Below are 24,881 nucleotides of genomic sequence, written 5' to 3'. Positions count from 1 at the left end.
ATTTAATCTTGAATATATTATAGAATGAGGTACTTTAGATCACTTTTCTTACCTAGCTAAAATACCTTCACTCTCCATCCTGAATACTAAAATGGCATATTCACTAGATTATTGGTTTCATGATCCTTACCCTACTATTCTCATTGCATGTCACTTGAAGTAATTGTTCATTGCCTACTGAGATGAAGGTCAGCTTGTTTCTTGATCACCACAATCATTGTTAATGTCTCTGAAAAGGCCTGTGGGTTTTTAGAGGTTGTATCACTTCCACTTCATATCTGTTCATTAGATTAAGCTATACTATGGGCACTTCCCAAAGGAACGTGTGACATTATGGGCTGGCTGTCCTACACAGGTTCCTTTTAGAAAAAGTGTTTCCATAGCAACCCTGCCATTATTTCCATAGTGTCAGTTTTAAGACTTGACTGCAGTTGCCATAACAGCAAATGCAGCGTAAACATTTTTATTGAAGTTTAGAGCAGATATTGCAAAGACAAAACCCACAACATTTCCATTACATGCGGTATCTGGGGGAATTCAGGAGATAAAGACTTGCCAAAAGCAGTTTGACAAAAATCTAAATTAGGCTACAACTTAACAAACCTTGGTTTATTTTTCTTCATCCAGATGGGTGATGTGCACAATAGAGAACATGTTGCACTATTGACTTGAGATGAGGTTCTTTTAGTCAAAATGGAAACAAGGCTTGTATAAAACATTTTGCTGCCTCAGGTGGGACAACAAATATCCTCTGCCTACAACTCAAGTGAAATACTCTGAAGGCCAATCAATCCTGGCAGAAAATCCTAGATGTGTTTCACCCTCTTTTCTTCAGTAAAAATAAAAATTAATAGGTAATCAAAAATGGCTATCAAGGTTACTAGGATTGGGGTAATTCAGTATCAAATAGAGCCTCTATTGTTTCCCACAAGCCTGGGAAGACAGTGGGAAATCACCTCTGTATGGTTGGTATGGAAGTGCCCTTGTAAGCACTAGAAGATGAGTTCAACTCAGGGGTGTGTTTACTTTTTTAAGGGAGATATCACAGCTTAGTGTTTAAATCTGAGTTGTTGGGGTTGAGCCTTCATTGACCAAGTGCAGTGATTCTCAACCTTGGCAACTTTAAGATGTCTGGACTTATGCTGGCTGTGGAATTCTGGGAGTTGAAGTCCACCCATCTTAAAGTTGCCAAGGTTGAGAAGCACTGGATCAGAGGGAGAGAGTAGTACTGTATAGTAGCTAAAGTGATCATACTAGGACCATGGAGACTCAGGTTCAAGTCCATTCTTATTTGTGGAGATTCAGTGGGTGACCTACCTTGTAGTTTTGTTATTATGGGGAAAATGGTAGGAGGAAGTGCTATGTATCTGGTCTTTGGTCCCTGTGTAGGAAAGAGGATTTTAACTGGTGTAATTTATTTTCAAATCCTATTGCTACCACAGAGAAAAGAATCAGCTTCAGCTTTGCTCTCACATAATCCTATCTCATACTATATTAATAAACTTTTAGTCATCTATCCCAAGTGCAGTATTAACATATTGTACCTTCCCATATTCTTTAGCACAGCCTCTTTAAAACCAGGCAATGAAACCTAGATGATGCTATTCCTTTGAAGCTGAACTTTCTATAGTTGTACAGTAATGGAACCGTTGCATTACTGCTCCTTATGAAATCATGTAACCCCTTGAGTTTAGTCCTTGTTCCCCGAAGTTGTGCACATAAGTAGAATAAATCCCACTGACCTCAACAAAATCTACCTCTGCGTGAGCTTGCCTGCTGAATGACCTTCCCCTCCTATATCAATCTACTTTTATCTTAAGATTTGTAGTAAAACCTCTTTTTTGAGCCTTCTTCCTTATGGAATACAGTTTCAGTCTGACATGCTTTGAATGAATGATAAGTAGTTCAAAAATATTTTGGTACTGAAAAGTATGTATTAATATACATTGGGCATACTGCTTCCATTTCCACATTAAGACTGTGAAACTTTGTTTTCTTTTGGATCAGGAGAAAAGATTTCTAAGTCTTCTTAGTGCTGCTCTGATTTGTGGGAGGCAGGTAGATAAAAAAAATAAATAAGTGGGGAAAGAGTGGAAAGTTATTTAAAAGATCTGGTTTCCTGTCTTGTTCCTAAATACACTAAGTCTTGCAGTTTTAAAAATATGGATTGCAAACAATTATTCTCTCAGGTCCAAAAGATTACAAGACTGCTGTAATTTTAAAAGTTGAAGATTTAGGAGCAATGTCTTCTCTTACATTTCTTCACACTTTGTTCTATACAATCCTCCAAGCTACCAGAAACAGCTTACTTGATTTTCTGCAACTGCTGGCATTTTTCTCAGAAGTTCTGTGACAACTGCAAAAACTCTTTTGCAAAAGTCCTGTCTCAGCAAAATCGGTTTGGTCCTTATATATCAAAATTGTAATTACCTAGTCAGTGCGGAAAAAAAAAATAAAGCACTGATTAAAGTTAAAGCAAAAGCTGAAACTATTAAGTATTAGTGTGCAGTATGCTTAATGCTTAAAGCAGAAAAACAAAATGATTAATGAAGCAAAGAATGGATTAAAGTACTAGAGATATGATACCATCATTCCAGACTTCACATCAGTCTGAACCAATGTGAAAATAGATCTAGCAGAAACCACAAGAAGAAGCATTAGTTCTTTAATACATCAAAGAAGCATGCATGTTTCTGGAGAAGTAAGTAAGTTTTTGCTGTCAAGAAATTTATGCTACCAGAATTTTTTCAAGAGAATTCTAAAAGATAGATATTAGAAGTAGCTATAACTCTTTCAGCAAAAAAGGATCAGATGAGATTTCAGGGTAATTTAAATTTCTCATTAAATCTCAGTAGTCTATGAGATATAGCTTTGGGCAGATCTGCACATCCTGCTTGCCCCAGTCCAAAGAAACCCCACTGTTTGTTGATAATAAGAAAACACAACATCATCCTCAAACCATGAAGGTCACCTGCACCTAGAGTTTCTTGCTTTGCTTAGGGTTTTCCCTGAGGATTTGGTGGGTGGTTTGGCTGAGGCCTAGAATGGGCAGGTGGCAGGGGACTTGTACTCCATCCCCTTAATGAGGCCTCTCCCTGTGTGCCAATCCCAGGGTGCACCTTGTTTATGGAGGAGCTCCCAAAGATGCGATAGAAGAGATGCCAGGAGCACCATTGGAGGAAAATTTGGAGCAAATCTAAATTCCCACACTTATGGCGATGGAGTGAAACATCAATATTTGGCCACCCTTACTGGGTGTACTGATAGTTATCCAGTGGCCCTCTTCAGGGTGATCTGGTCCCTGCTCAGCAGGGAGGAGTCCCAGTACCATCTACAGGAATAATCTGGCTATATGGCAGATCCCTCTGGGTTATGAAAGCAGTCATGGATGTGACCTGTGGTTGGGTCCATGCTGTGGTGTTACCCTCTTTGAGCGAGGGGGTGGTATCTCCTGACTTGAAATTGGACCCAACAATTTTATACAACTTTATTTTTTTATAGTAATTTTATTAAAAATTACAATTGCAACAATAAAAATTAATACAAACTAAAAAAATAAAAGCATAAAAAGAAAAAATAGAAGGTGCAGAAAAAAAGAAAAAAAGAAAGAAAAATAGAAAAGAAAGAAAAAATAAAAATGTAGTAAAGAAAAAGAAATATATAAAGAAATGACTTCTTTATATATAAAATATAAAAACCAGGAATAGTACAATGAATTAAAACATCATTCCTCATTTGAGGGAGTAGTGATAGCATTCCATCCGCTATAACCTGATGGAACAGTCATGTTTTAATGATCTTTCTAAAAACCAGGAGGTAAAGGGCCATTCTGATGTATGGGGGGGGGGGGGGGGCGGGGAAGCTATTCCAGAGAAGATGACACTCTTTAATATTTATTTTATTAAAAATTACAATTAAAAAGATAAAAATTAATACAAACTAAAAAAAAATAAAAACAAAAAATAGAAAGTGCAGAAAAGAAAAAGATAGAAAGAAAAACTAAAAAGAAAGAAATAAGAATAAAGTAAAAGAAAAGAAATATATAAGAAATGACTTCCCCCTTTATCACAACAGGTATAAGCAATTTTAGTAACTTATCGCCTTCTCTTAAAATTCAACAAATCATCTCTTCTTCCCATATCTCATCTCTTATCTATTAACAAATCCTTAAAGCCTTGTTGTCCAGTCTTGATGTCAGCAAAACTCCATTAAAGGTTCCCAGAGATAACAACATATCTATTTTAACCTTGATCAATAAACCAACTGTATATTTCTTCCTTTTACATTTAACAGTCTTGATCTTTAGTCCCTTCAAATAACATCCTAGAACTTGATTTCTTTTCATTTTTTTTTTTGTCCCTTCTCACAAAATTCTTCAAAACAACAAAACTCTTTTGCAAATCCAATATAGGAAAATTATTCAGGTCACTCTGTTGGTTTGTTATTTGTATATCCCTTTTAATTATTAAAACATCAGGCAATTTCTTTTGTCTGTCCAGTGTAACCTCTTTTTCCATGTCATTCTTGTAGCCTATCATTTTTAAATCCACTTTCAGATCAGTGTCAATTTTGTCAGGTAAAACTTGCTCCTCTTCCATAACATCTTTTAAACACGGTCTATTTATACAGGCAGAACTCTTATAATTAACTTCTGGGTCCATTGTTCAAAAATATCATTCACTATGTCCAATGTTAAAATATTTTGCTTCATTCTGTATTTATAAGTTGAGTTTGAGAGTAATTGTAATCTTTAGTTACACTCTAGTTCACTCTAGTGTCCAATTTTTAAAGTCTTATCTTATTATTTTTTTTAAAGAATTCAAAACAAAAGCATTTTCCCACAGGAAGGATTCTTTAGAATTAATTCCAAAATCTTATTTCAAATTTATCTGGACCCTTAGTCTGTTTGTAACTTTCTAAAATCAAGGTTTTAATCACCCTTTTGCTGTTGATTAAAAAAAAAAATTCTTTTTAAGTCCTTAAACTTGTTTAAGTCCTTAAACTTTAAGTCCTTAAAGAAGTATTTAAAACTTATTTCGCTAAGCATTGAAGGAAACTCACCCGTGCTGTAAAACTTGTTGATCCAAAGGTTCCTAATAGCTGAAAAGCAGTTAACAAGCAATTTCCAAAAGTGATTAGAAAAGGAAGTATGTGAACCCAGTGTCCTTTTGAAGGTGTCAACTGTGGTTTGAGGAAGATGGCCATTCCCTCATCTCCCAGGGCTCTAATCCCTCTGGAGACTGCAGTCTTGCAGTCTCCTCATGAGGAGCAACTATATGGAGCACTCGCAGATGATCTCAAGTCCTCTCCTTGTCTGGAGAGGAATTATGAAGAGCTGGTCTACTCACCAGCTCTTCATTCTCCCACATCATAGACTTCACTTTTTGCAGAGCCGTTTTCAGTCCTCCATTTCTTCCCCGGAAGTCAATTTTAGACAGCTTTCATCCTGTCTCCAACCTTCCCTTTCTAGGGAAGGCTGTTATGAAGGTGGTTGGTCTGCAGTTGATGAGAACCCTGGAGGAAATGGATTATCTAAATCCATTTCAATCTGATTTCAGCCCAGGATTTGGAATGGACATGGCTGTGGTTGCTCTTGTAGATAATGTGTGGCAGAGTCCTTGATCTCTCAGTGGCTTTTGATACTGTCAACCACAGTATCCGCTTGGGCTGGCTCTGGGGGTTAGAATAGGGGGCACCGATCTATGGTGGTTCTCCTTCCTCCAGGGACAGTTTCAGTCAGTGTTGGTTTGGGTGGAGGGAGAGGGCCTCCTTTGTGGAGTGCCACAGGGCTCAGTGCTGTTTCCCCTCCTATTCAACATCCACATGAAGCTGCTGGATGAGATCAACACCAGTTTAGAGTTTGATATATCAGTATGTTGATGATACTCAAATATATCTTTTGTAATGGAAGGCATGTGTGAGGAGAATACTGAAATGGAAGATCAAGACTATCAGGAGGGAGGGAGTGCATTCCAGGAGAGGTTACAGGGCAAGAGCTTTCTCAGCCCGCAGCAAAGATGAGAAGAAGAGGCTTAGTCTAGCCCCTCCCTAGAGTTTCACGGGGTATATCTACTAGTTGCTTTAGCATAGATTTAGTCTGGTGAGATTCTGTCCTTAGGGCGTAACCTAAGAAAGGAACTATACTGGACTGAACTGCCTCATCGTTGTTCTTGGGCTGGGCCTGACATCATTCAGGCTAGCCTAGTGGCTAGAGGCTGTGCAGATCTGGATGGGGAGGAACCCTCTTCCTCTTAATCCTACCAAGACTGAGTAGCTGTGGATGTTAGGGTCACCTAGATCTGGGGATATTCCATCTCTGACCTTGGAAGGGGTAGCACTTCCCCATTCAAGAGTGATGTACAATCTAGGGGGTCTTCCTGGACTCATAACTTCTGCTCAATGAGCAGGTGGCAGCTGTGACCAAGGCAGCCTTTGCACAGCTTCATATGGTGTGCCAGTTGCACCCTTTTCTAGATCAGGATGCCCTTTAGACAGTCACCCACATCCTAGTTACCTCACGGCTCAATTACTGCAATGCACACTACATGGGGCTACCTTTGAAGACCACCTGGAAGCTTCAACTGATCCAGAATGCAGCAGTGTGGGCAATGATGGGCCTGCTTTGGTATGCCCATGTGACACTTCTGCTTCACAAGGTGGACTGGTTGCCAGCTTGCTTCCAGGTGCGATTCAAGGTATTGGTTGTGACCTATAAAGCCCTACATGGCGAAAGACCTGGTTACTTGAGGGATTGCCTATGATCTGTGGTGTCAGCCAGCTGGTTCGATTGTACTATAATCCATATGACTCCCACCCTGATGCCATTTTTTTTTTATGTGAGCTGCCCAGAATCAATCAGAGTTGGACAATGCCTAAGTTGAAATAAATAAATAAATCCTGATCACATTGCATACACCCATATGGTTTGCCATGGATGGATGGATGGATGGATAAATAAGTGACCTTATTGCTCTGCTACCTTAAAGGTAGCACCAGAACTTCACAAAAGAGTATTTATATCAAATGTATCAGGATGAGCAGGCATTTTTTTTAATTAAAGGGAGAAGCAGCCTTCGTCTCAAATTAAAATAAAATTCACAGTGCAAAAGATCATGCCCAATGGACCCAATTTTACCTGTTCCACATGAGCATAGGCTCTGCAATTTGGTATTGTACTGAATTGGCCTTCAAAAGTATATCCAAGCCCAATCTAACAATTGCGGTATCAACAATCTGGGTGAGTAAAACCACACCACAGCAAAAAAGCAATTAAAAATTAAAGACACTTTTGAGTCAAATTCTATTCCTCGTGATTACATGGATAGAGCCACGCAATTTTCTTGGAAATCGGATATAAATCATTTGTCATTGCTTTCTTCCAGGATGTTGTTCAGCTTTAGTCTAGCCTGTAGCCATGGTATTCCCTGGTGTTTTTTCATCAGAATACAAATCAGGCCTGGCCCTGACAATGTCTGCTAAATGCTACCATCTTCTAACACTCATAAGAAATTATTTTTAGCACAGCATTTTCAGAATTGAGGGCTTATACAGCTAGAACAACAGAATCTGGCCACGCTCCAGCTGATACCTGTTAAACTCTTTAGAAGGAAATCTCTTCATGGCTGGCCTTTTTAAGATGCGCAGTTCAAAAGCATATGCTCCTTAGGTCTTAGTAGGACTTCAGCATCTCCACCTGACCTGGATCTTAAGCTCTTTACCTGTGAGAAACTGAACCTGACTCTGAACTTCCAAGACTCCATATCTGAGTCCAAAGTAGGCCAATCAACCATGTCTTCTGGTGAGGAGCCATCCCAAGGAAGCTCAATCCCCTCCTGATATTGAACCCAAACTCTTTTCTACAGATCTGTCACTGAAGTCATGGAATGCAATGGATAAGACAAACAGCAATATAGTGCCAGAGTAAAGTCCATCAGGCATGTCCCTGTTCTCTCTGAGATGGGATTGTTTACCATGATGGCATATAGAAATGTTTCCTTCTCCTTCAGATTGTTGGGACTATATTTCTCCATGGCCATGCTGGCTGGGCTTCTGGAAGTTACAGTCCCCAAACACTGAGGACTCCAACTTGGTGAAGGCTCTCATAGGATTACAGGACATGTTAAGTCTAAAGGGCCATGTATATTTTTTAGCTATTTTATTTGCTATATCAGTACTTTTTCAAAGAATAACCAGGATGTTTCGCATGAAGAATATAATTCCTCATTTTTGCAGTAAAAGGAATTCTAAAATTCTCACCTTTTAAAAGTTTATACTTATTTCTAGTGTACTGGGAGCAGATAAGGTGATGAATATATTCATATAGGCAATTTAACTCCACTTATAAATAAGAAAAGCTACCAGAATGAAAGAGTGTAAACATGAACTGTTATAGTCTCATAAATGATAACAGTTGGCATCTCACATGGTTATAAAAATTTTCAGATCGGTAGAACTGATTAAAGAGTTGAAGAAGATACTTTTATTAGCCAGGCAAATGGCACAAAGCTAGTTTTAACGAGGTATCTGAAGATTTGCTCTCTAATGGGAAAATCTGTCATGGATTTAAATCCCATCTAACCTGCAGTTTGGCTTCCCACTGTCTTAATACTCTATTCCATGGCTGATCTGTTCAGTCAATTTTGAAGTTATTCAGCATTATCCAAACAGAGGTTAAAGTAACAACAAGCAGTCACAATTGGTGGACTGCTTAAATCCCCAATCTGTTTTGTAATAAGAACTGTCGACAGAAGTTAAAATGGAGAATACAGGCACCTCGTGTTGTCATTGCGTGCCATGGTGGATTCTACATCTGATCCCAGAGCAATTGACTTTGTAATGCAGTGCTTTTTCTAGCCTTTGCAATAATCCCATTTCATAGTGATGCTTTACATTCTTGTTGTGACTAATGTCATCAGTTTGTGCGGTGCTCTGTAACATCAAGGAAACAAGTCACCTGAAAAGCTTGCAGAGAGGCTTCAGTGGGAGGGATAATGTATAATGTGTAATTCTAAGGTATAGATTCATGTTTCCGGCTACAATACATTACTTGTATTTGTGTGTTTGATTGTGGTGTGGCATTTTTTTTTAAAGCTCTTTAGTTATATTAAAGCCCGTGCACTGGTTAGTTAGCTCCTTAAATTATTTGTATTTTGCTCATTGCAGTTTTACTAGTTTTCAGATCTCTCTCTCTGCTGCATAAAGACTGTGGAAGAGATAAGAATGCCAAGAAGATCCCAAAGGATTCAGACCTAGGGCATGTCTAATTTAACATTCTGCTTCCCATTGTGGGGTAAGATGCCTGTGGGAATCCCATAAACAGGACATTAGCGTAATTGCACCTTTCCACTGTTGTCCCATCAACTGATAGACTTAAGTTGCTCATGATCTTGAAAGCAGCATATACTGATCGTCAGGGGAATCCATTATGATTTTTATGTATTGAAGCTTTAACAGAATCATCGCAGATTACTTTTAGCATTCAATTTCTTTCTGACTGCAGTGACCACAAATGCTTCCTCTACACCATAGTCATGTGCCTAATATAACCTTTCATAGATTTTTACCCAGCAGACTGGGTCCACAAAGGCTTGTGCTTTAACAGATGTGTTACTTTAATCTGTTTTTGTTGCAGGAGATTAATATAGAGTTTATAGTACCTTTATCTTATTTTTGCTTTTTTAGTTGCTTTGTATTTGGTAGGATGGAAGAAAGAAGATATGCTTTGCCAAAGATCCTTTGATATAGGCAAGGCTACCTTATTGGGCTCCACAAATCTAGAATAAGAGTTTTTCCTTATTTTTTGTTGCCCTCTAGTGAACATCTGGATTTTTGCAACCAATATATGGGGCCCTTACATAGGAATAAAAAAGGTAAAGTTCCTATTAGGTATAGCTACTGCTTGTTCTTTGAAGTTACAATACTGCATGATTATTATTATTTTAAAGGCCATAATGATTCACCGAGGGATCATCTGGCAGAGTTAGTCTGAAGAGGAACAGCCACCATTTTTTCTCCCTCAAACTAATCTGCAACTGCAATTCACTGACAAGGATGATTTGCTGGAGGAAAAAAAAAATAGATAAATCAGGCATAGGTTTGCTTAAAATAAAACAAAATATTTGATTTGAATCAAGAATGATGATCAAATGTGAAAAGCTACAAATGACACTATATTCCAGTTAGAAAACAGTAAGTAGTACAATAATAGAGAGTTTCTGGAAAGAAAGAATTTCCTTACATGTTGATTTTTCACATATCATACATACCTGCGTATAAACCTATCTGCAGATAATAAGCCGACCCTCAAATCTTTTGTGTTTTAATTACAATTGACTTATCCATGGGTAATCCACAGATTATCCATCTTTCATGGTATTTTGGTTTAAAATTCAAAGCTCAGTTTATCTGTGGATGGGCTTATACACAAGTATATACAGAATATATGGGTACTTTAAAAAAGTATTACTGTTTATACTTGCAGATAAGCACATCCACAGATAAGCCAAACCCAATTTTTAGGTATATTTTGGCCCCTAAAATTCTTGGCTTTTTCACGAGTATATATGGTATGCAATAATTGACAAAGTGCAGCTTGCAGAATTTTCAGTCTAGGCATTTTTGATAGCCCATTCCTGTGCACATTTACTTGCAGGTAAGTTCACAGAGTTCAGCAAAGCTCTCTCCATGTAAGGATGGAATAAGCATTCATCTTTAAAGCATACAAGTCTTTTCAGGGTTAATATTTTATTGGAGGTGAAAGGCCATTAATCTGGCTAGCAAATCTGCCCTAAATAATATTTTCCCCCAGCTCCAAATGGATGTCCACATTTTCTAACTCAAGAAAATAGATGTTCATTATTTTGTTCAAGAGGAAATTGTTGTTGGGCCATATTACGTTGCCATCTTTGGCCTGGGAGATCCTTTTCAGCCTCCCAACTGTCTAAAATATAGCACCAGACTAGATAAAAAACAAGAAAAAATATAAAAAATAGTTACTAGTGATATTCTTTGCTCCTACAATTAGACTCTAATTAGAATTTAACTATATTCTTAAGGAGTTCAAGCAGCTCACATCTTTCCTGTCTTTTTCACTATAGATTTTTCAAGGGCACACAACCTTTATTTATTAATAATTGTAATCCCAGGTATACAAACAGCTGTCTCAGTTCTACTGATGTATTTGTAATATGCCATCTAAAAGCATTCTGTGTTCAGTAATACAGCATTTCTTCATGTATCTGCTGATCCTAGGCAGCTATTTTACTTTTTCCCAGACCTCACTATTACACAGGTATGAGGAAACAGTTATTTTTAGAAGATCAATATTGGAATGGAGGATATGACTAAATCATATTAGATCAATTATTAGCAACTGACTAAGAGTCCAACTAATACAAAATAAAACTGGATGTGGCTATATGATTCCCAGGTCCATACGCTTAGCTCACTTAGCCAAATTAAATCTATGTCAAATTATCTTGGAGGCTATTTTCCCAAGACACAGTGAGCACAGGCTTGTTAACCACATTTTAGCCTAGCATATTACATGATCCTGGCCCATGTGGTGAGTTTATATTCAGTGTATTGTAAGTTAACTGAATAAACTATAAGTGTCATGTCTTGAGAACATAGCAATGGAGTATAAAGCTGAAATGAAATAATGTAGTGCATGATCCTTGATCCTTTTGGAGAAATGCTGGGATGCAAATATAATTAGAACCTAGGGTATTTTTTTGAGAAAACAGAATTGAGTGGGATATCAGAAGAGGTGGCAGAGAAACACTCTCCTCCCCCCAGTTCCTTCAGCTTTTCTGATATTCCTTACCCTTAGTTTGCCTCTTTTTCTAACCCCATTAGCCCGTTTTCTCCCAAAGGAATAAGAGCAGTTGACATTGTTCGTCTGATACTTTATCTTCATAAAGAAATCTGGTGAAAGGTCATTGATCCAGGGCCAGGAAATAAACTTTGTGACTCAGTGAAGACCTAGACCTAATTTTTCCCTATCCAGTATTCTAACCATTATAGTATTCTTTCTCTACAGAATGGATTGTTCTAACTCGTGTTATTTCCCTATTTCAGAAAGTATATTGGCCGGCTTGGTTATCTCAGGAAAACATCATCTAAATCTATGCCTGTTTTGAACCATGGTCTCCACAGTTTATTGCATATTCTTGAAATATGCAGTAAGTTAGTACTAGGTATCACACAAAATATTGCACAATCTTGGAGAATATAAGATGAAATCAACAGAACAATTGACTGCAGAGGGATTTAGCTTTCAATGGTTTTCATATGCACAGTTAAGAGAAAATTTTAAGATAGATAACAGGACATTTGGAATTGAACATCAGAAGACAGAATTTGAAACTGAATTGTGTACAAATAATGAACATGTAATTACCAAAATGTACACACTTTTGTTGAAATTAGAAACAGAAGAAGAACAATGAAAGAGTGTATGACAAAATGGGCTAAGAACTTTGGATATAATATATTGATGGAAAAGTGGGAAAATATGTAGCTGTAAGGACTGAAATTTACATTACAATTGTTACAATTTAAAAGAGAATTTTTATAAAATGATGTGCCGTTTGTATATGACTCTGCAAAAATTATCTAGAATGTATAAAGGTACTTCAAATTTATGTTGGAAATGTGGACAACAGGAAGGGTAATTTTATCATGCTTGGTGGAGTTGTGAAAAAGTCAGAAAATTTTGGGTTCAGATACAATGATACAAACATTTTTAAAGATCAACATTCAGTCGAAACCAGAACTTTTCTTGCTGGGATTAATGGGTAGACAATTAGAAAAGAGTCATGGAAGACTATTTTTATATATGATCAGTGCTGCAAGATTACTATATGTGCAAAACTGGAAAGACATACAATGGTGGAATGGATGGTGAAGATGACAGAACTAGCAGAGATGGGAAAATAACGTGTTTGAATAGGGAAAGATCAACAACTACATTTATCTGTGACTGGAAACCCCTTATGGACTTTTTGCTGAAAAATGAAAAATGAACTTGTGATTTATGGGTTTGATGATTCGAAAGAGCAACTTATGGAAAGAAGGAAATTATGATGTAACCTTAGAGAGAGAAGGTAAAATATAAACGCATTTATAACTGCTGTTAAGATCGGAAGCTGCTTACTTATAATTTTTTCTTTTTCTTTTTTTTTTTCTTTTTCTTTTTCTTTCTCTCTTTTTATTTCTTATTATGTGCTATTTTTCTTTGTCTACTCTATTTCTTTTCAATATCCATATAGTTTTTATCTTGTTAAAATTTCTTTAATAAAAATTATACACACACACACACACACACACACACCCCTGCACGATCTTTTGCACATAGCTTTCCCCAATAATCCATAATGCCTTCAGATAATTTTTTACTCAGCTGTTAATAGAATATCATCAATGCAAGAATGGTCAGTGCCAGCTATTCTAGTCTGGTATTCGCTAGGGATGCCTTTCTAATGAGCATCATACCCTTGAAAATGTTAATTTGTCTCAAAGGACTTGAGCAGTAAGAGGCACCATTCATTTGTTGTATTCTGTATCATGTATCCTGTTGCACTAAAATACAGTACTAAGTTTTGAAAAATGTAATATTGTTATTGCTATGTTACCTTCGTAAATCACCCATTGTATATAAAATTATCTCTTAAAAATGCAAAGCAGCCCATTTGCCATATCATCTTATCTCACTGACATTTTATGTTCTACATTCTGGATTGTGCTTTCCAGTTTAATAAGGGAAGCCTTTGAAGTGTTCAAATACAACAGCAGGACCATAGTTTGCTTTCCTGGCATTTCTTTTTCCTTTTTTAGTTAGAAACGGTTGCACTTTTAAAATGATTTATTATAACTGTAGAACTGAATTTGTTATTGTCATTTATCTAGTAAGAAATAAAAAATATGACGTATTAATAGCATCTGCAGCAGTAAAAAACCTCAATATTCATTTTATAATGCCAGATTTGGGCCTTTTGTATTATCTAATGTGAATGTGCATTAGGGCTTTATTTAAATGAACTTCCATTTTACCTTTCCTTGATTCTTATTTCTGCATTATATCCCCCATCTCCACGCTCCAAAGCATTAGAAAGTAAATGTTAATATCTCAGACTCTGGCTCTAGAGAATTTATTTTCCTTGTGTAATTCTCAAAGTAAGAGACATGAAGAAAAGAATCTTAAGAATTAAAATGGGACACCATATGGACAGAAGCAGGAATGTATGTGCATCCAGATCATTCTAATCTGACTAATAAGAAAAGTAGCAAATATCAAGCAAAAGATAACCAAAGGCAAGTTAATAAACAACTCCAAATCATGAACAGAGGCCAACCTACTTTTACCAATAAGTCACAATGACTATGCATAGATGTCTTGGAGAGAGAGAATGATGCCACCTTTGTGATGTTCTAATCCAGTGTTGTCCAAACTTGACCACTTTAAGATGAGTGGACTTCAACTCCCAGAATTCCCCAGCCAGCCATGCTGGCTGGGGAATTCTGGTAGTTTAAGTCCATTCATCTTAAAGTGGCCAAGTGGACAACACTGTTCTAATCAAAAAATTCCTCCTCCCCTCCCATCCCCCAAAAAACATCTGAAAGGCTAGTGATCCCAAACATGAAAAAATGATTGTGCAGTGATTACTGTACTGTTTTAGATAGTGATATAGCAGATACTGTTGTTCATGATATGGTGCTCACTTTAAAACAAAAATGAAAGACACATTAACCTCACATTAGCTGTACCTTATTAATACTACACTAGAAGGAGAGTTAATACCAGTTTTCTGGTGATAGACAAGACTAATTGACATGCTTTACAGAAGACATTCTAAGTTCTATGAATTCATACCATCCTGTTGCATCAAAATGGTAAAATAAAAGTCATCATGGCAAAATATCTTCATCCATCCATCCATCCATCCATCTCTGCCTTAAGTAAGGCATTTGATAGACTTAAATGGAGTTTCTTAAGACAGGTAGTAGAACAATAAGTACTTGCTCTCAAACTTCTGATTGTTCTAATCAGATAATTATAGAATCTACAGCAATGATAAGGAAAATGGCATAAGATTCTAGCCTTAATTTGAACAAAGTCTCAGAGCAAGGCTGCCTGTTATTTTGTATTTTATTTGCTAAAGTAATGGTATCACTGTTAAAAAATGAAACATGAATAAGGTTTATAAAACACATCAATGCATAGAGTTTTTCACACATTAAGCTGGTTCGGAGATTGCTGACATACCTAAATCATAAAGATACTATTCAATAGCTTCTCTTTCAGAACAAGTTGAACCAGCAGCTTTGGAAATAAACTGTCAAAATGTTAAAAACTAGCATAAAATTATAGAAACCTTTATACAAGGAGAAGTGGGGGGGGGGGGGACCCTGCAAAGTGAACAATCTCAGCAAACAAAACTGGAGGATTTGTTTTTCCAAATTAAAGTTTTATTATTTTTTCAGTTCAAACAGATTATACAGTACAACTAAAAGGAAAAAAAAATATTGTACCATATTATAAGAAGGCATTTTGTATCTTTTTTACTGGATAGGAAAAAAAAAATCACAATGTTTTCTTTAAAAAAAATACTGAAAGAAGTAGAATGGAAAGATGGAATAAATAACTTACTATTCCTGTTTCATCCATTTATCTATTTTCTGACCTATAGAGAGAAGAATTGTATACAATAGTGAAAAGAAAACTAATTCAGAATATTTTTAAATGAAAAGGTAAACAGTGTAAGAGGGAATTGGCTTTAAATTCATCAAATAAATGCTTATTAAAACTAATATGGAAAGAGAATTTATTGATCGTTTTTGAAAACAAATATATTTACATATTAGGACCAAAGGTAACATTTCTTTTATATATACTGTATATAAATCAGCACAATCTGCACATTCATATATACGTTTGTGTGTGTGTGTGTATTGCAATACAATGAAAGTACAAAAAAGGGGAAAAAAGGAAAGAATTAGAAGAAAAATGAAAAAAATAAAGAAAACATAGGATTTTGACTTCAGCCCTTCTATCAAGTAATTGCTATCTTACTCTTTCCCTTCCGTCTTTAACCCTTTCTAATCCCCAAATCCATAAATCATAAGATCTATCTTTTCTTCTTTCAGCAAAAAGTCAATATAAAGCTTCCAGTCTTTTAAAAAAGTCTTAATCATTTTTTTCCTGACCAAACTGGTCAGATGACATTTCCAATATCCATAGCTGGCTGCTACCAACTATAGAAGAACATCAGAAAGTTTAAAATAAAATGAGAACATGGATGTTAGGGGAACAGATTGTGACTATGTGACTTCACAGTAGAATGCAATCTGGGAAAATGGGTATCATAGGCTTATCTCAGAATCTAATTAAATACAAATCTAATTAAAACTAACACGCTGTTGGTACCTGACATATTGAAACTAAATTATATCAACATAAATTGCTCTGTGAACTGCTGGAATGAGTGTTAGATTATACAGTAGGTCCTTTATGCGTGGAGGACCTTTGAGCATATGCACCAAACATTCCACGTAAGGCAAAACGTGGATTATATATGAAGAATGAATGAAGAATGCTTTTGATGCTGCATTGATCTTATAAATAGTTATAAAACACTTGTTAATGCTGCCTTGAAATAAAGCTAAATTCTGGTGATTTTATCTACTGTAAACTAATGACATCAGACTTGGAATTGAAAATGAAATGTACATTGTTAATTGATTAAAGTGTACTTGTTTAGTTAACTATTTGCTTAGTTAACAACTTGGAAAGTAAGTTCAACTATAGTGACTGCTTTTTATTTTTTGGGCTTTAGCACACGACTATTGGTAATTTCAACAAACAGTGAGTCACCAGGCCTCATCTGGATGACTCCTTTATCTTGTCACTGATAGTTAATATCCAGGCTGAGGCCAGCCCTCAATAGGTGACACTTCATGGTTAGCCACTCTATCCATTTTTGACAACACAGTAGCAGCTGTTACATAAAGGACTGGTTTTGTTACTTCTATCAGCAACTAGGGTGGTGATAGCTTTAGATATAAGCAAGCCGTTACCCTCTGGATGTTTTGAACTGTGTTGTCTATCAGCTTCAGCCAGCCGTGTCCAACGGTGAGGGCTATGGGAGTTGTATTCCAATATACCTGAAGGGCAACAGGTTGTCTATACCAGGAACTCTGTGAAGAGGTGCTTTTCAAAATGTTGACAAGTAGCTCTTGTTCAAAAAAGTAATGTAGCATAATATACTGTTCAAAGGAATGATTAAATAAGATTTTTAATAGAAACTGAGCTTCTTTTTATAACATATACTGCAGGCTCCACAGATAAGCACTGAGTGAAAGTTTTCTCTATTTTTGGAAGGGCATAATTACAAGGAAGACTAATTGCTGAAAACTGATCATTCATCAAGGCAATACAGCTGAATACTTAAACAACAATATGTCCATGGCAGTGTTTCTAAGTATAGTGGGTGATATCTAATCATTAGAGTCCCCAACATGGTGCCTGGGGACTTTGTCTTTGTGCCCTCCAGACTCCATGCCCCACCTGAACTTTTATTTTTATGGCAGCGAGAGCAGTCACAACATGCCCATAGCATTCCGTCCGTGCCCATTGGCCAGATGTTTAAGTCCTCTGATTTGCACATCAGAATGGCTTCATCAAGGGAATGGGGACATTGTTCTCCCTCCTCCAGCGATCCCAGGCATCTTCTGCAAATCTCCTCCAGAAAGTTGAGGATTTCTTGAGAGATTTGTCCATGTGTATATGGGATCACATTTCTGAGGTAGATTTTGCTGTTAGTTTTCCATCTGCTAAAATTGGTGGGATGAAAACAAATCAGTTTATATTTTCAAGATAGTGGGATGCCTGATTCTTGATGGGTTCAGTGATTGGCACATAGTGACTTAATAATGTTGTAAATCTTAACTTTTCAGATATAAGCTGGCAATCACCTGTGAAATAGCATGATTTCAATGAGACAAATTTGCATGTTCTCATTCTGCCGTTCTAATGTTCTTATCTATAAACAAATCCTTAAAGTCTCGGGGGTGGGTGGGCAACACTTCCTGGGGATGGAGATAAGCTTTGGGCTGCAGTGGGTGAATCCATGGCACAGGTATGTAATACTGGTGGACAGTACTGGGAGTTCAGGGAAGCGGGTGGTTTGAGATGAATTTTTTTTTTTTTAAATGTAAAGTCTGTTCAGCCTATCATCCAGTTTACCTCCTTTTTTTTTACACTTAAAATCGATTAGAAATTCTACCTCAATTTTTCAGCATTTTTACCTCCATTAAATATTGACAAAGAATGCTGGAGAGCTATAAAAAAGGGGCTCAGGTTATGCACAAAGGTTTTTGTGACATTTGTAATTGCAATCAGACACCCCACATTCACAAACCCTAAGAAAGCAGGAGAAGCTTGCACAAGTGAACACACTCACTACCTCCCTGGAGACCTTAGCAGCCATGGCCAAAGGTCTAAAAAAGCAGAGGTGCTGTGTGTGCGCCCTCATTTCTAACACAGTTTAAATCTCACATGTGCAGATAAGCACCTGCAGAAGGGCACGGGGTGGAGAAAAACAGAACTTCCTTTATTCTGAACTCATAATTTGGGTAATTTGTTGTTAGTTCCTTGTGGTAAGAAAAATAATTATTACAAAGGAACTGTTCCTTTGTAACTATTATGCTAAAATGCCAAACAAAAGTCCCATATCTTTTTGAATGTTACAGCGTTATCTCTTTCTCAGTCTTTTCAAAGAGTAAGAAAATTGTATGTTTCAACTGATATTGTTAACTAAGGGAAGTCTCTCAAAGGTTTTTGTTGCGAACTGTGAGAATTGAATTTGGGGGCAGTAATATCTAGGGGAGCAGTTCTGTGATTTTCTTTAAGAAACCTACAAATCTTGGATGTATCTTGGAAGATTGGAACAGATCACAGGAGAAACCCATAGAGAGGCATTCAGAACCCGCTTGGAAGGCAGTTTTAAGCTGCCTATATATCTGTATGTCTTGATATTGATACTGAACCTTTCATAATGTGCCACTTATGGCTGATTTCACGCTTTAATTTTAATGTTCATCTGTTCTGTGAATAAACTAACCTAAGGCTGTTTATTTTGATTAGCTGTTCTTCTTTTAGTTTAGGCAGAACACTAAACTTCTCAGATAGCACTGTTATAGCAGTATACTATCTTATCATTTTACCCATGGAAGTGGGCTGATGGTCTCATCAATCAATTTGCTTAATTTGTCTTCAGTTGGCTTGAATGATTGAACCTCCTACTGCTCTTGGATGAATGGCTCTGGAATTTTACGCTGAACTGTGGGAAGTCTAAGTATCCAGTTTGGATTATTCCAGTGGTTCATGACCAGAAGTTTTGCAGCTGCATGCAGACCCCAGAGACTTCCAAAAGGACCAAGTTGTACTTAAGATGACATAATAAGGGAATGGGTGTAGTGTAGTGGTTGAAATATTGCCTAGGACTGGGGAGGCCTAGGTTCATGTCCTCCCTCAGCCATGAAAGCTCACTGAATGCCTTTGGGTCATTCTTTCAGTCCAATCTACTTCCCAGAGTAGTAGTTGTGAGGATAAAGTGAAGAGAGAGCCCCATGTAAACCACCTGGAATTCCAGGAGAAAAAGTGGGATATAAAACATGTAAAGAAATAAAGGGGAAAATATGAAATATAAGGTGAGTGATCTTTATTAATTATAATCAAATATAAGTTAACCTTAAATTAAATTAAATTTTATTTAGTTTTTATTTCACCCACTACTTTTTGAATTGTAGCCCCTGGCATACCACGTCATGAGACTTGCCCTGGAAAAAACTGGATTATTCATTCATCCTCTTCAGTGCAGTTGGGACTGCTGGTAGCGGTAAGTTTCCTAAGGCTTAAGCAGGAGTCTTTCCCATCATCTGGTACATGACCTTTTCCTAAGCAGGAGATGCTCAGGACCGTTGTGTAGTTGTTTTATCATTCTATTTTAATCTCTCTCCTCATCAACATGCTGGAAGGAGTTCTAACATTATCTCTGCTGAAGGCTACTTTAGGAAGTTACCTATAAGTTTCCATGTGACTCAGAAAAGTCTGAAATTGCATTCTGAGTAGTACTTTATAGGACATATACTCAGCCAATGCTCACTGAAAAAAAAACCCAGCACAAATATTTTGAAGAATCCATCTATAGGTAATACTTTCTACAGTATCTATCCAGCTGCTCCTACTCCAATTACTTAACACTATTACTTACACAGTGTTTCTTACATACTGATAAGAATGTTTCTTACACAATTTTTAAAAATGATCCTACTTATACCCTCCAGATTTCTGCTATTATTTTAGTGTTGCAATTTATACCCTTTATGCCACCTAGTTACCATTTAAATTGAGCAGGAGGCACAGCTAAATAGCCATTTTACTGACTTCCTTCTCCTCTCATATCTAATTTAGGATTAGTCCATGTAACGTATCTCTTAGGATTAGTTTTTTACAACACAAAACAGTGGGGAAGGAGAGGATAATGGTATACCTTAAATGTCGAATGCTAATCTTTTATTTCTGGATTTAGTTAATTTTTTAAACAAATTTAAATTATGGAAATTTTGTTACCTTTGTTTCCTTACTTTATTAACTAGCACTGAGAAATGATGCATTTCTTAATTAAGTACACATCAGTTTTGATTGTCTTCTATTTCCTCTCTCTGTGTGCAGTGCAGCTTCAGTGAGATCTGTAAGCATGGAGTAGGATCCTTCAGGACTGATCAGTAGAAACTCAGGTTGGCATACAGCCTTTCTATCAGATTCATCCAGTGGAAACATTATCAGCTTTTTTCCCCCAAGTTCAGACCTAGTGAATATCCTTCATGCTCGTGCCATCCTTGTGATAACCCTTGTTTACAGAATTTTCATTAGGATTATTTAGACGTTTTGCTTTAAAACTTTATCCTGTTTCATTCTTATCTTTCAGAAATTGTCTTCTGGTCCATGCCATCAATATGCTGAACTCAAAGTGGAAGAGAAATGTAGATCTTTGGGATGGCTTCTTGGCAATTACACATGGGTTCCTTAGGAGATGTGCCAAGCAGCAAAATCTTTTAATGTCCATTGATACAGCCATGGCAAGGCACTACTACTTTGCCACACTACTCAAAATATCAAAAAGAAGAGATTTCAAATAACAAGACTGGCTTACCATGAACTGAAGTAACTGACAAATACATTGCTGTTTAAAGAGGCAGGCAATAACTAAGATAATTGGATCAAGAATATAACATTACCTAACTGCAGCTCCAATGGTAACATTCTGTTTCAGCTAGTTTACAAGATCAGCAAAGGGAGGCAGCATAGCTCTCGTATGCATTAATTACACCAAGATAATAGCATGAACATAGAACAGACTTGCCTTTGCTCCTCTGAATCTGTACCCTCTTCCTTAGTTCAGTTCCATTTCTCACTATTGTTACTGCTGCAGCAGCAGTTTACAACTTCGTCTTCTCTCTGTCTAGAATTAGGTCATCTGATTCCCTCCTCTTCCAAGATCCTGACTGCCTTCCATTCCTTTAGTGGAGCCACTTTTCTAACAGTTGCCTCTTTTGTGTAATGGACAGGTTGGGCATCAGTGATTACCATTCTGGGCCTTTGAAAACAAGACATTTTGTATACTACCTTCTTGGAGCTGTTTAATGCTCATGTTTGATTATGGATTGCTCTAATCCACCCAAAATAAATCTAAGTAAATAACAATATTTTTCATGTAATGCTTTAAATGTTTTATGCTTCAAGCTTATTAACTTCTCCAAGTGTTTTTTTTCCTAGCTTTGTTTGGAAAATGATCTCTCGTATTCCCTCTTCACCATTACAGAAAGTGGCTGAAAATAAATTTTCTTACACCTGTCCATAGCTTATCAGATATTTGATGCCAGTGTATTCAGAGGATACAAAATCTATTTATCCAACCATCCATCCATCCATCCATCCATCCATCCATCCATCCTATCTCTCCTCAAACAGATTGCTCTGGGGGGGAAAAAGCCAACAAAGTCCAAAGAGTTCATTACTCACAGCAATCAGTGAAGTATTTTGTAGTCTGACCCCAAAGCATGGGCAATTTCATTATCTCCCAGCTCTTCTCACCAAGATAATGATTTCCTGGGTCTCTGAGAATAGAAACTTTCATTGAGCTTGCTTATATTAGCCTCCTACCTCTGTTAAATCTATTCAGTCAGACATTATTGAAAAAAAGCCCAGACTTGCAGAGATAAGAATTGTTTGAAAATTATGAAGCTGAGGTCCATTTGCACAACAGTAGGGTTGCCCCAGATTCAATAGCCGATAGTGGGAGAGTCCTATGATTTGGCAAAGTGAAGCTAAAGTTTGGTATATTCATCTCCTCAGAATATACCTATGAATCTCACTTGATTTTATTCTAAATTGTTTTTAAATTTGGATGCTTGTTTCCCCAGTATTAATTGGCCGGGCTACCAAACACAGGCTGCAGACATCTGGACAACCACTAGGGGGAGCAAAGAGTTAAGGTTTTGTGCATCTCTTGGGCCATCTAGTGGTCACCTCACTTTTTACAGCCCAGGTCTGATAGCTCTAGACTGTAGTAGGAGAAAAGTCATATGGGAATGGCAAGGTCTGGTGAAGGGACTGTGTGTGTGTGTGTGGGGGGGGGGGACTGGAAAAGAAGGAAAGGTGGCGTTTGCCTGCACCGTAGCATTCTTATAAAGGGCTTTGCCAACAGCACTGTGCCTCTGCCTTCGCTGATTTATAAGGAAACCCCAGCCAAATGCATTGTAAAATCAATGTTAAGCCACTGATATAGACACTTCCTGCATAAATTAATATAATGTCTTTGCTTTTGTAAAGAAGACCATTCACCCTTTCCTTTAAAGCTATTCATTAACCATATTAATTATGTAGTAAGGTGCTTCCTTAACTACCAGCAACTGATCCATTGCAACTGCTCTATAAATAGTTCAATTTCATTAAGAATGACTCACAGCCATGCAGCTTCTCCCTCCTCCCACTCCCACCTCCACCACCCCAAGTGCTTGCAAAAGCTCCCACGTCCTCATAGCTTTTTATCTGCCTTCGAAAATTGCTTACATGGAGTTTTTCCCCTTATATCATGAGGCTGTTTCCAGCCAAATCCAGTTCTTGAAGTCTGAAATGGCTAGCTATCGTTCAATGGCAATATGTATATGCTTTGATTTCCCCAGTGGGGGCAAATGAAACGAGGACGAATACGATTTACCCAAGCCCTTTAACTTCTCACTTACATTACATTTAAATGGATTTTTTACATTCATTTTATGATCAGAAAAAGCAGCAACATGGGATGATGGGGACCTATAAGCCTGTCATTTGCTTGGACTGTACTTTACACACAGTGATTGGAGTCACGTATTACAGTAAGTCCTAACATGATTTGTTTGTTTGTGGCCACATCCAGCTGTCGTTGTTTTCAAATCATAGTTTATGACTTGGTGTGTTATTGAACTCAGCTAGTTGTTGGGCGAACCCAAGCCTATATCATACTTAAGGTAGCCTGTGATGTTAAACATCCTCTCACCCACTGTGGAATGAAATATATTTATTTAAATAGGGGGGAAATACCTATGGAGGAAAAGGACATTTGAAACATGTGGATGCTCAATTTGTAACCCTTAAAGATTATTTAAGGAGGTGCCTTAAGGTGGGATATGTATACCTTTTTCCCTTTGAATCTGGATTATAGCACATCAGCTAAATAAATAGATAACCCCACATCACACACACTGGCTTGAGTTTGCACATCATTGTAGACTAGGGCAAAATGTGATTACTGTGCTTCTTGTGAATGCTGCGTAAATCAAGCCATCATGTTAAACCATATTATGATTTATTTGTTTGGGCTTATACTATAGAACACAACAATTATGTTTCATTAACTGGGGTTTAGAGTTTAGATATTGTGAGAATTTAGTACCTCATTTCCCACAAATTCGTAGGATTTCTCTCCAGTTTCCTGGGTTTTTTTTTTAACTTAAATATTTGCACTGTCAGAAAGTGAAGCAAAACAGGAACAATTGGTTTTCTATAATTTTCTGCATTTGGTTTTAAAAAATTCAATAGAAAAGCATTCAGTTCCAGAAGCTGCTTCAGTGTATAAGGGGGTGCAAATGTAGCATCTGTCTGCAGCTCTTTAAAGCAGCTGTGGCTTTTCCTGGAATTGCATGGTAGCTGTGAAGGAAGCCATTTTAAGAGAGAAGAGAAGAGAAGAGAAGAGAAGAGAAGAGAAGAGAAGAGCCATTTTTTGCCAGGAAAAGATTCAGTTGCTCTACAGAGTTGCTGAGAGGTACTATATTTTATTTGTTTTTTGTTTGTTTATTTATTTAAAATTTATATGCCACTCATCTCCCCAGAGGGTGTTTAAGTCCCTGAGGATTTTGAAGGACCTTTTGGAATCAGAGCAGAAGTGCTGCACCAGCCTAGAGATTTCTAAAATCAGGAAGCATATACAGTAAAGCCAGGTGACTGTATTTCTGAGCCACGAGATAAAAAATAAAGATTACCTGTGAGTTTGATATATTAATTTGTATTGCAGAAACCTTCAAAATGATCATCCTAATTTTTCTCTTGATTTTTTAATTGCTGATCCTTTATTAAAAATAAATAAAAGACCAACCTCTGCCTCAGAGAAGTAAGGCCAAATTTCACATACACTTTCATATTTACAGTAGAAAAAATGGAATGAGCTGGGATGATGACTAATGGGGAAATGTTCTCTGGCAGGTTGGGCCATTGATTGCTCAATGACAACATCAATATATGTGTGACACTGTCAAATGCCATGCTAGGGTTCATTTGGAAG

Source organism: Python bivittatus, unplaced genomic scaffold (genome assembly GCF_059951505.1).
Source record: "Python bivittatus isolate LINGU-HERP-01145 unplaced genomic scaffold, Pbiv_v1 ctg000020_np1212, whole genome shotgun sequence".
Taxonomy (NCBI): domain Eukaryota; kingdom Metazoa; phylum Chordata; class Lepidosauria; order Squamata; family Pythonidae; genus Python; species Python bivittatus.
Note: the sequence above shows the minus strand (reverse complement) of the source record.